Consider the following 12,926-nt stretch of genomic DNA (forward strand, 5'->3'; position numbering starts at 1 on the left):
ACATAACACTTACTAGCTATGTGACCCTGGGCAGGTCTTAACCCTATTGCCTAGCCCCCCCCAAAAAAAAAAGACAGTCATGCCTGCCCCTGTCCAACTTTTCTAGCCTTACATGCTTCTTTTCACATGCTCTACTGTCCAAACAAACTGGGCTTCTTACTATTGGTGACACCCAACATCTCTTCTCTCTGTGTCTTTGCACTGGTTATCTGCCATTCCCAGAATTCTTTCCTTCCTTACCTCCATCTCTTAGGTTCCCTGATTTACTTGAAGATTCAGTTCAAGAGCCACCTTCAACATGAAGTCCTTTCTGAGCCTTTCAGCTGCTAGTATTCCCCCCAAAAAAATTCCCTAGCATTTATTTTGAATTTACATATATATGTATATACACATACGTACATGTTGACTCTGCAAGAAAAAATGTAAGCACTTTGAGGGCAAGCTTGGATTGTCATATTTTTGTCTTTGTGACCCCATTGCCAAGCACAGTGCCTGGCACATGTTAGGAACTTGATAAATGCTTATTGGTTAATTAATGTCAGGTCCAAGGTAGGGATCTAGTCAGTGTAACTCATATTCAAGAGGGCATCTTGTGTGCTGTATGTGTGTGACTCCAGATTGGTAGAGAGAGTGATGAATGTAATGTGACTCATAAGGAATGGAGTTGGTGGGAGAACTTTTGAAGAGGAAAGACATTCTTTCTTCAAGAGAAAGATATGTATCTCCACTTCCCTAGCTTTCATTCTCTTTTTAACTCTCTGAAGTCTGGATTCCAACCTCATCCTTCTACCAAAAGCACTCTCTCTAAAGTTACCAGTCTCTTAATTGCCAAACCCAATGGCCTTTTCTCAATCCTCACCCTTCTTGACCTCTCTGCAGCCTTTGACCCTGTCAATCACCATCACTCTTTAGGTTTTCATTACACTGCTCTCTCCTTGTTGAGGGAATTAAAACAGCAAGTGGTTAATTGTGGGAAATGAGGAAACCACACTGACTCCCCTCTTGTGACTCAATTCTAGAGCTAGCTCAACTCCCTTTCTATTCAGCTATGGGTCTGGTCCAAGGTCTGTCCTGTGAGAAAACTTTATTCAATTGTGGGAATTGGGAGAAAATCTTATTGCATTGTTTGAACTTAGCTCTGCCTGGTTGGGAAACCAGACTGTTGTGATTTCATGGTGTGTCTCAAGGAATTCAGAGTCACTCTTCAGTTGTCTGTAAGGTGCTCGGTTCTTCTTTGGAAGCTAAGGTCGCGTTGGGGTGACTCCTCACTTCATCCGGAGACTAGCGGCACTACAAACAAGTCTCTCCTCATCCTTCTGCTGAAATGGCCATCTCCGAGCTCGCTTGCATCTACTCTGCCCTCATCCTTCACAACGACGATGTTGCAGTCATGGAGGATAAAATCAATGCCCTCATTAAAGCAGCAGGTGTAAATGTTGAACCATTCTGGCCAGTATTATTTGCAAAGGCCCTGTCCAATGTCAACATTGCAAGTCTCATCTGCAGTGTAGGAGTTGGTGGACCTGCCCCAGCAGCTGGTGGTGCTGCCCTTGCTGGAGGGGCAGCTCCTGCTAGCAAGGCTGCCCCAGCTGAGGAGAAGAAGAAAGAGGAAGCAAAAAAAGAAGAATCTGAGGAGTCCAATGATGACATGGGCTTTGACTAAATATTTTTTGTAACATTAAATAAAAAGCTTAATTCAACTTAAAAAAAAAGAATTCAGAGTGAGACCACCGCTAATCCAAGAATAGGCATTTACTGAGGATTGATGCCTCTCAGAAGTGGGCTAAGTTCCAAGAGGAACCAGCAACTTAGTAAGACAACACAGGCAAGTTTATAGTATAAAGACACTGATTTTTGTTTGTTTGTTTTTGGTTGGGTTTTTTTTTTTGGCTAGGCAATGGGTTAAGTGACTTGCCCAGGGTCACATAGCTAGTGTCAAGTTGTCTTGGGGTGGATTTGAACTCAGGTCCTCCTGACTCCAGGGTCAGTGCTCTGTGCCACCCAGCTGCCCCTCCCCAATGATACTGGTTACACAGCAGGAATTATGAAGATTAAAAAGGCAGGAGGGGTTTGTTAAGGGATTAGGTAATAGTGGAGGGGTCCCTTCTATGGTTTGGTGGTCAGACATCCTGGTCATGCTGCCCTCTGATTGGCTAGCTATTGTGGTCCTGTCTGGTCAAGATGGATAGTTAGGTATTGTGGTCCTGTCTTGGGCTAAATGGATGATGTGATTGTGGTTGGGTATAAGAACACACCTGTTCAAATATGTGAATTAGATCTGGGGGCAGTAGCTGTATTGAGTCTGGGGGCCTAGGTGTGGCTAAAGCCAGATTGTGTGGTTAGATCAGGACGTGCTTACCGTTCAGTGGGGCCCATAAAGAAGTTAGAATGTTGGGGCTGGGGGAACTTTATTAGGATTCCATCAGGACCACCCCTACCTGCTGCTTAGGGACGCCTTAACTAAGGACCTCGGTTGTGCTGACCAGAAACCCAGTTAGATACAAAGACTGACACAAGGAGTTTTTTGACAACTGTACATCTCAAACAACCCATATATCTTACCCGAAAACTGGCCCCATACTGATCAATCAGTCACTGTTTTCATGTTCCTTTGGCTGTTTGCAGACACTTGGGGGGAGCGGGACACCTCTTTTTCTGAATTCAGGGAATTGTACCTGTTCACTCTACCTCTCCCAACTTGGAAAGTCCCTAATCTTTCCTCCAGTTAGAAATCAGACTACCTAATGTTATTTCCTAGTTGATTGTTTTCTTTAAGTTAATTGGTCTTATTTGATTAATTGGGGTTTTTTCTCATTTGGGGGGGAAGCAATCCGGGTTAAGTAACTTGCCCAAGGTCACACAGCTAGTAAGTGTCTGAGGCTGGATTTGAACTCAGGTCCTCCAGACTCCAGGGTTGTATCCACTGGGCCTCCTAGCTGCTCTGATTGTTTTTAATGCATAACAATCTGTCTCTCTATATATTCAGGGTCCAGCGCCAAAGCTGATTTGTTGGGCAATTGGCATGCATTGCTTAATAAATCGATATGCTCAGAAGCTCAAACCTTTGTTTCCTTAGTCATTTCATCTTTCATCTACCACATGGTTCTCCTCCTACCTCTCTGGCCACTCACTCCTTTTCAGTCTCTTTTGCTGAATCTTCACCCAGATCATACCTACTAACTAGGTATTCCACAAGGTTCTGTCCTGGACCCTTTTCTCTTCTCCCTCTATACTATTTCTCTGGATGATCTCATCAGCTTCCATGGATCCAATCATTATCTCTATGCAGATGATTCTCAGATCTACTTATCCGGCCCTAAGCTGTCTCCTGAGCACCATTCTCTCATCTTCAGTTGCCTACTGGACATCTCAAACTGGATGTCCTATAGACGTCATGTACACATGTCCAAAATGACTCATTATCTTGTCCCCAAAACTAACTTCCTTATTACTTTTGAGGGCACCACCATCCTTTCAGTGAGGTAGGTGTTGTTATCACTCCCACTTTTCAGATGATGAAACTGAGTCCAAGAGAGGTTTATCAACTTGAACTCAGGTCTTGCTAACTCTAAGTCCAACTCTTTATCCATTGTACCAACTAGCTGCTCAAGGCATGTGACTACAGCTTCTAGAAAAAATATGTAATCTTATAGAAAGTGTCAAGTGATTCTGTATGCATGCAAAGGCCGATAACACAAAATCTTAAAGTCCTGTATCAGGAATACATTCAATACAAAAGGAAAAGATGGGGCGAGTGCATGACATAGATGGACAGTCTTCTGGGGCAGCTAGGTGGAGCAGTGGATAGAGCACCAGCCCTGAAGTCAGGAGGACCTGAGTTCAAATCTGGCCTCAGACCAAACGCTTGACACTTACTAGCTGTGTGACCCTGGGCAAGTCACGTAACCCTAATTGCCTAAAAAACACAAAAACAAAAAAGACAATCTTCTGGCCGTCACAACAAACCTAGAAAGCAGGCAAAAGTCAGCACAGTTATAGGCTATTATGGAAGCAGCATGGAAAGGTGGGTAGCCTTGAGTTCTAGTCCTATCAATGGCACATGCTGTTTGTATGACCCTGGGCAAGTCACTTAAACACTCAGCTGCTCTAGGAAGCTCTCTAAGACTCTAAGTTGCAGAGAAGGTTTCTACCTGCATTGGTAGAGGGATTTTCCTCACTTGGAAGTTCCTTATGAATGAAAGCACAATTCCAACTCCTGTCTCCATATGGCAGCCAATATATGCCTGAATTGTGACCAGTTGCTAAGAAGAACAGAATGAGAACATGTTTGGTTGAAGTCAGGAAAATCCAACTTCCACTAACCCTAAAAGTTCCTTTAAAAAAATCTGAAAGTGTGAATGAACTAGAGAAGAAAAACAAGAAACTTGTAATGTCCAAGGATCAGAAACCTGTACTTGGAAATATAAGGGATCAAGAGAATAGAGTCCCAACAGTTGGAAGCAAAACCACCACCACCACCACTGAAGCCAACCAGTAGAGTACGGCCAAAGAGGGAGAGCTGTCTTCTTCTACAACTCTGGCCTAGATGAGCACACGATGATAGAACAGTGGTGTGATGGAGCAAGCTTGAACCAAAAAGCCAACTGTTAAATTTTCAGTGGGAGTATTTACAAACCTTGAAAATCGGCAAATGCTACCAATCAAGGCTTGACTTACTGTTTTGTTAATTATCTAGTCATAAGAAAGTAATGAGAAAAATAGGAAAAATGCAGATTAAACTTAAAACTATCATGCATACATTTTTTTTCTAGAGAGCTGGTTGTTAAACATTTACCAGCACATCCCTAGATAGAATGCAGCATTGCTGAGTCTTTGGGACTAAATGCTTTGGGAAACGGTCAGGACAAGGGCCAGAGGTCTCCTAAGACCCTGAAAACAATAAGCCTTTCTCACTATCAATTGCTTATGGATCTCTTCCATCTAGATTCATGGGATCATGTACAGATGAAATAAAGAAGATTGACTTTGTGGCACACACTGCTGTACTAGATCTTTAGTGACTATTGCATTCCAAACATTTTATGAGAAACATTGAAGGAAAAATGAAAGCGCTAAGACTCAGTGGACCAACTGATGAGGATTGCATGACATTTAGGGTACATCAGAATAAGGCTAGAGTTTCGTAAAGAAGTTGTTGATGCCAACACTATGGCACCAGAACATAGCACAATGCCTGGCACATCATAAGTGCGTTTATTACAAATGCTTCTTGATTGAACTGCTAGCATTGATTGAAACTAACTCCAGCCTAGTCAAGATATTAGCGACCACCTGGGACCCAGGTCAGAACACTTTAACCATCTATACCACCTGTGCAGAAACTTACAGGACGTTAGAGGTAAGTAGGGGCTCAGAACTTCACAAAAGCACCAGCTGGCTATAAGAAATGACTAAAGAGATGGTTTCAGAGAAACTTCTAAAGACTTGACTAATCTGATGCAGGGTGAAATGAACAAGACCCAGAGAGCAATTTATACAGTGACAGCAACATTGTAAAGACATATGACTCTGAAATCAATGGATCGATGCAGTGACCAACCATGATTTCAGGGAACCAATGTTGAACCATACTACCCATGCCGTGAAGGTGATGGACTCAAGATGCAGAATGAGCAGGGGTGTGCTGGTAAATGTTTAACAACAAGCTCTCTCTCTCCCCAGAATAATATGCATAACACATTTTAAAGTTTAACCACCATTATTAATGTTTTCTCCACTTCTTAAATCTGGAAATCAACAAAAACAATAAATCAAGCCCTGATTTGTAGTGTTTGATTATTTCCAAGGGGCGAATGCTCACACCGAAAATTTAACAATCAGCTCTCATCAGCCAATTTGAGCTAGCTCCAGCACACCTATAAGAATGAATTTGGGAACTTATTTAGCTTGATTGAATATTTGCTACAATAGGTTTATTTTTCTTTCACTTGCAGGAAGAGTATTTGGGGAGAGAGGAGGGCTAGTGATAGAGTTACTAAAATGGACAAAATAAAAGGGGGAAAGAAGAAAAACAAGGAAAGAGGGTCATTAGAGTATTTTTTAAATATACAGAAGGGGGGCAGCTAGGCAGCACAGTGGATAGAGCACCGGCCCTGAAGTCAGAAGGACCTGAGTTCAAATCCAACCTCAGACCAAACACCTGACACTTACTAACTGTGTGACCCTGGGCAAGTCACTGAACCCAAATTGCCTAAAAAACAAAAATAAATTAAAAACGTACAGAAGAGGACTAAAGGAAGGTCAGTGGGAAACACAGACTAGCAGAGCTGCTTTGGAAAGAATATGTTGAATCAAAAGAGGCTACCCCCACCCATATGGTATGGGATGCAGAGGGCCTCCATGTTAGACAACATAAGTATGTTTCAAAGGCTACTCTGTGTGCCTCTGTGTTGGGAGACCTGAGCATGCTATAGGTTGTATGGATTTCTCTGTGTTATCCTCTTTTTCCTGTTCTGATTTGTGTATGGAAAGGCTTATCTTCTTTCGTGTTTAAATTCAATAAAAATAATAGTGAGAGCACTGGTTGATGTAACTCAGAAGTGACCTCGAGAAGCCTGAAAAGTAAAAGGATCCATTGAAAGAGAAGCTTGGCAGAAGGATGGTGTGGTATAGGTGAGATCCCATTCTAAGAGGGAGATGTAAGCTATAGTACAGAAGCTATTCTCAGAATCCCCTTCACTGACTCCCAATATTTCTTTTTTTGTTTGTTTTGTTTTGGGTTTCTTTCCTTCACAAGGCAGTCAGGGTTAAGTGACTTGCCCAGGGTCACACAGCTAGTAAGTGTTAACTCTCTGGTCTGAGGCCAGATTTGAACTCATGTCCTCCTGACTCCAGGGCTGGTGCTCTATCTCTATCCACTGCGCCACCAAACCACCCCCCTCCCAATATTTCTGAGGGCAACAGAGAAAGAAGAATCTTTCTCGTAGTGATGGATGACCTCAGGAGACATCTGAAAGAGCTCTAAGTCAATGTTGTCTGCACAGATCCCAACACTTCATGAGCATTGCTTACAGAAGAATGGGTGTTGCCGGGCCCCTTAAACTATAACTACCATGATTCATTTCCCAGTGTGTTGTTTGTGGTTTCTGTGACCTCTTGTATGATGTACATAAAGTTATATTAGCTTCTTAGAATTTTGTAACTACAAGCACCCTCCTTTCTCTGAAGGATGCAGCAAATGAATCGATCTCCTGCAGACGCCCATTCATATGCAGCTCTAGTCATAACTGAGGCCATAGCCTTCACATCACCATTTTTGTGTACTGGATGTTCTCCATAAAATCTGAGTGAGCATTCCTATGAAGAAGAATCCCAGGGGGGAGAGACGCCAATCACCTCCTCCTTTGATTCTCATTCCAGGGAGGAGCCCAACATCCTCCTCTTGGCAATGACCAGTGACTTAGAGGCAGAAGTCCCTGGGAAAACATATGCCATATCAGTTGCCTAATATCCTAGATAAAATGGGATAAAATGGGCACATGATTTAGACAAATGGGTACATGATTTAGACATAAAGGGTGATACTAACATCCTAGATAAATAGGTGGTTTTGTTTGCTTTTGGATTTCTTTTTCCTTAATTCCTCAAACCAGCTGAGAAGGCTTTTCCCATCTCCCCAATTCTAATAGGTAAGGGTCCAAATGGTTCCATTGCATCTGGGACCTTAGATGAGATCCTCCACATCCCCCTCATAAACTGACCTTGAACCAAATCTTAGGTACCTCATCCCTTTCAACTGATTACTGAGCTCAAAGATCCCAAAGTGTAAATTTGGAGGCAAAGGTAACAGAGAACACCTTCCTCCCTACTGATCACCATCCTGGAATGTAGGAAAAAGGAAAAAGCATCCCTGACACACAGCAGAGATAGGACTTTTCCTGTGTACAAAAAAGGGAAAGCTGGGAAGCAGTCTTGGAGAGGTGCCACCTTCCCCCCGCCCCATCTAGATATAGATTTAGAGGAAGCCCAGAACACCCCTCCCATCTCCAGTCCTCCTGAGGCCTCGATCAGAGACCCAGAAAGTCTTTTAATAAATCGCAGAAGTATTGTGCGTGGACTTTCCCCTCTTCCTTTCTCTAGTTCAAATGATCACTCCTTTAGAGAGGCTTTTGTTGGTAAATGTAGGAAGTGAAATGTGTAGACAAGGGTAGGGAAACTAAGTTTTCTCACATTAAAACTTCTCCAATCCATAGGGAGCCCTCATTGGAACTGCTGCAGTGACTGGTCCTAATTCAATGGAAAAATATGAGTCTAATCCTCTCTTCAAAAAGCAGCATGGGATAGTGGAAAGGCACTAGATTTTGTAGTCAGAGGTCCTGGGTTCAGTGGCTCTCTTATTTACTACCTGTGTGACCTTAAGCAAATCACTCAGTTTCTCTGGGTCTCAGTTTCCTCGTCTGTAAAATGAGGAGGTTGTACTAGCTGGTCTCTGAGGATCTTTCCAGCTGTAGATCTATGAGTCTATGAAAGCACAGTAGGCCATGTCGATAACCATGTCGATTATACCCTACAACTCACACATGGGATTGAGAAGGGAAAAGAAAGCGGAAAACAGGCCAAGATAAGTCACTGAGAAGCACCGAGGAAGACACTTTCCCCCAAGATGGCGCTGAAAGCGAAGAAGGAAGCAGTTGTCCCCCCCAAGACAGAAACTAAGTCTAAGGCCTCAAAAGCCAAGAAGGCAGTGTTGAAGGGTATTCATAGCCACAAAAAGAAGATCTGAATGCCCCTCACATTCCTGGCGACCCAAGACACAAAGACTTTGATGGCAGCCCAAAATCCTCGGAAAAGTGCTCCTGGGAGGAACAAGCTTGACCACTATGCCATCATTAAGTTTCCCTTGACCACTGAGTCTTCTATGAAGATGATTGAGAACAACACCCTGGTCTTCATTGTGGATGTCAAGGCCAACAAGCCTCAGATAGAGCAGGCAGTAAAGAAGCTGTATGACATTAACGTGGCCAAGGTCAACACACTGATCCTGGCCTGATGGAGAGAAGAAGGCCTATGTCTGACTTGCTCTAGACTATGATGCTTTAGATGTTGCCAACAAAATTGGAATCATCTAAACTGCGTCTGGCTATCCCGCTCCAACTACAATAAAAAGTTTTCCAGTAAAAAAAGAAAGAAAGAAAAAAGAAAACAGGCCCAGCAGCTGACCCAGAATAACAGATGTGTCCTCAATTAAAATTTAAGCTGCTTGTGACCCTTAGGCGAAAGCAAGTATGGTGTGGCCTCAGTGTGCAGGGAATTCTGCTGGGAAGTAGGGGGAGGGTGCTGAGACTGGAGTCTGGTGAGACCTGAGTTCAAATCTAGCCTCACTTACTAGCTGTGAGACCCTGAGTAAGTCACTTCACCTCTGCCTGCCTCAGTTTCCTCTATTGTAAAATGTCGATAATAACAGCACCTACCTCCCAGAAACGTTGTGAGGACTGAATGAGAAAATAATTGTAAAGTGCCTAGATCAGTGCCTAGCTCACAGTAGGTACTTAAAAGATGCTTAATCCCTCCTTCCTTCCTTTTCCTCAAGGAACTCGAATCTAAGTGGGGGGGGGGAATGAGGGCATACACCCATATAAACACACATACCCAGCTAAAATAATGAAAGTCAAATATTGTTACTGAGAAAAGGGTTGGGTTGCCTGCCTTTGTCAGCTAGGTGCCAATGAAGCTTTTCCTTCCTCCAGACTGCCTCCTGTGTGCCTCTCACCCAGTTCTAGTCTCTGTCCTATTGGCGGCTGGTCTTGTGAAATCTAAAATGTCATCGCTGAAGATTGTGTAAAGCCAAGACAACAAAGTCTCATTGGGTGCTGAGTCAGCAGTGGGGGAAGGTGTGGTCATTCATCACCATGACTCAATAGGCAGCAGGAAGGCTTGACAGTCACGGAAACTGAGCCAGGCTGGTGGTGAGGGCATTTCCTGCTACTCCAAAAAAAAAAACCCTTTAGTAATGATTTTAGGGAAGGGGAGTCCTCCTCGAGGCTGGTCACTATAGATGAGAGCCTGGCATCCCCCTACTACATCTAGGCACTCCACTTAAGCTGAAACAAATCCTTATGAGCTTTTCCCACTAATTCATCCAAAAGCCAAATAGTCGAGCTCTTTTTCAGGAAATTCAGACTCTCTTCTGGAATCATTCGATTTGGAGACCATTGACAGTGAGCTGCTGGTAAATATTTAACAACCAGCTCGCCGGGGGGGGAGGGAGGGAATGTGTCAACTATACTGTTTTAAGTTTCATATGCATTATTAACATTTTCCCCTCCTTTTCTTAAGTCTAGTCTATCAAGAAAACCATCAATCAAGCCCTTTTTGTAGCACTTGCCGATTTCTAAAGGGTAATTGCTCACACTGAAGTTTTAACTATCGGCTGGGAGCCTTTTTGAGGCGGCTCCTGTACGCTCCTGATCGTGAATTTGACCCATTTTTGCCATTGCCTATGTAACCTAGGCATATCGGAGCATGCCCAGTTCTCCTAACATGGAGGTTTCCTTGAGAAGCCTGTTGAGCATGCTCCGTTTTCCTCACGTAGAACTCGCTGCGTCCCGTATCACGTGGTTGGGGTTCCCTCTTTGATTGGCTGCCTTCGGCTCTGAACAGTTCTCACTCTTTTTATTGGGCTCTTTCCGTGTACTCCCTTCCGCAGTCTCCGCGGGCTGAATATCCCATTTCCTCCGCAACGCGGTGACAGCAGAGGCATTTCCTTGCCTTGCAACTTCCCTTTTCTTTAGCTCAGACTCCCAGAAATGAGCCTGGGTGGCTTTTTCTGTTCTGTCCTCCTCCCCTGAAGGTGCCCAAGATGATCCCCGCAGGACCCCAGCGTTCAAACCCTGACGACCTTGGCGCTAGGACTGCGGAGGGGGGTGGGGAGCGGGGAGGGGCTGGTGCAGCCAGCCCGCTGGGCATGGAAGCCCCGAGAAGCCAGGGCGCCTGGGACCTGAGCCCGAGCAGGGTTTGCACTTGGAACGAGGCCCGTGCTCTGTGGGCACCGAGCTAAGCTAGGAAACAAATTCCCTCCTCTCCCCCCCCCCCAAACTAAGCTAGTGCAGAAGGGGCAGGGGAATGGTGTCTCCTCTGTGTGCGTGCGTGCGTGCGTGTGTGTTTGTGAAGTATGTTTGTACATTTGTGACTACGTCTTCTGAAGTAAATAGCCCTTTGTAAAAACTAATCTGATCGTCAGTGGCTAAACGGAACCCAACTTCTACACTTGGGGAAAACACCAAGGAGGGGGAGGAGCTTGAGCTATTTGCACAGAGCCTAGATAGCTTCGGTCTCCCTTTACGGTACTGGAGACCTCTAGGAGGGAAATGGTAAAATCTAACATGCCTAGCCTTTTGGGGGGGGGAGGGCGGCAGGGAGAGGAACTTAGTCGAGTCTGAATTACACGTTCCCTAAAACGAGGAAATCTTAAGTCCTTGAGAGTAAGGACTGTTTCATTTTTTGTGTTTGTATTCCGAGCGCACAGCACCGTACCTGACATGTAACCGTGGCAGATACTTAAAGACTGCTGGAGGATTAATTTGTAGGACCGGAGGCATCATTTCTAAAGAAAAGACATCTTTCTGTTAGGGGGGATTGGGGGGGAGGGGACGACTTATCTAGTAAGGAAAAAAAAATGCATTACCGAGGCCAACTCCTCCCTTCTGCCTTCAGCTCTCAATCTAACCAGGATTGAAAGTACAAAGTAAATAAGGTTAAAATAATAATAATTCTCCACACATAGCTTTTAATGGGAGCAAACTTTGAGTAGTGAACCAAACGTTAGGATCTACAAAGTCATGTTTTCTGCTGAATTGCAGACTTCTTGTCCAACCAGAATCAGTTTAAAATTATTCCTTTTAAACAAATACGAAACAAAACAAATTTCCATGTACACAGCTGAACATAAGAGAGGATTCAATATAAAACAAATTTCCATTTCACGAAAAGCTATGTAATAAATCCTACATATTTTTCAAAGCAACCCAGCTTTTCTATGCTTCCTTATAGGTTTTCTTTTGTTCTCTCCTGTGCACTTTTATTTTTTTTCTCCCTCCCCTGCCTTGGGGAAGGCTACAATTAAACATATATATGCATATATATCATATATATCCATAAACATACACATACATACATATACACACATACATATATGTAAGGCCATACTATGCATATTTCTACTTGTCAGTTTTCTGTTCCTTCATAGGTCCAAATCTTTCCTTCTTCATTTCTTTTTCTTTTTTTTTTTTTTTGGCAATTGGGGTTAAGTGACTTGCCCAGGGTCATACAGCTAGTAAGTGTCAACTGTTGGGTCTGAGACTGGATTTGAACTCAGGTCCTCCTGACTTCAGGGCCAGTGCTCTACCCACTGCGCCACCTAGCTGCCCCTAGCTCATCATTTCTTATATCACAGCAGTATTTCATCACAATCACATACCACAACTTATTTAGCCATTCCCCAATTGAAGGGCTTCTGTCATTTTAGCCAACCAGAATCAACTGATAAATTTATCAAGCCTTTATTATGTTCCAGGCTTTGTGCTAAGTGCTAGGGATATGAGGAAAGGCAAACATAGTCCCTGCCCTCAAAGAGCTTATGTTCAGAGGGAGAAAATATGCACATGTGCAAGTCCAATACTAGGTAACCTTAGAAGTGAAGCATGTCTGTTCTAGCCCTCTCTCTCATCTACAACTCCCCTTAGAGAGGGTGAATGGCCCCTTCCAAGGCTGTAGAGAGATTAAGAAAAGGCCATTGGATTTCACAATTCAGACTTCACTGGTGACTTCGGACATTCACTTTCAGTTGACTGATGAGGTCAGGTCCCAAGCTAGGAAGTGAAAAGGGAAGTGGAGGCACAGACTATAGATACTTTCTCAAGGAATGTGGCTGAGAAAAGGATGTTTTACTTCTCCATCTCAGCCACATT

General features: G+C 43.8%; 1 pseudogene; it reads left to right on the forward strand.

Annotated features, from left to right (window-relative positions):
* Positions 1 to 1,234: 1,234 nt before the first annotated feature.
* On the forward strand, positions 1,235 to 1,678 carry LOC110201540 (large ribosomal subunit protein P1 pseudogene; annotated as a pseudogene).
* The last annotated feature ends 11,248 nt before the right edge of the window (positions 1,679 to 12,926 follow it).

The sequence above is a fragment of the Phascolarctos cinereus genome, unplaced genomic scaffold (genome assembly GCF_003287225.1).
Source record: "Phascolarctos cinereus isolate Bilbo 61053 unplaced genomic scaffold, phaCin_HiC Scaffold_8;HRSCAF=390, whole genome shotgun sequence".
NCBI lineage: Eukaryota > Metazoa > Chordata > Mammalia > Diprotodontia > Phascolarctidae > Phascolarctos > Phascolarctos cinereus.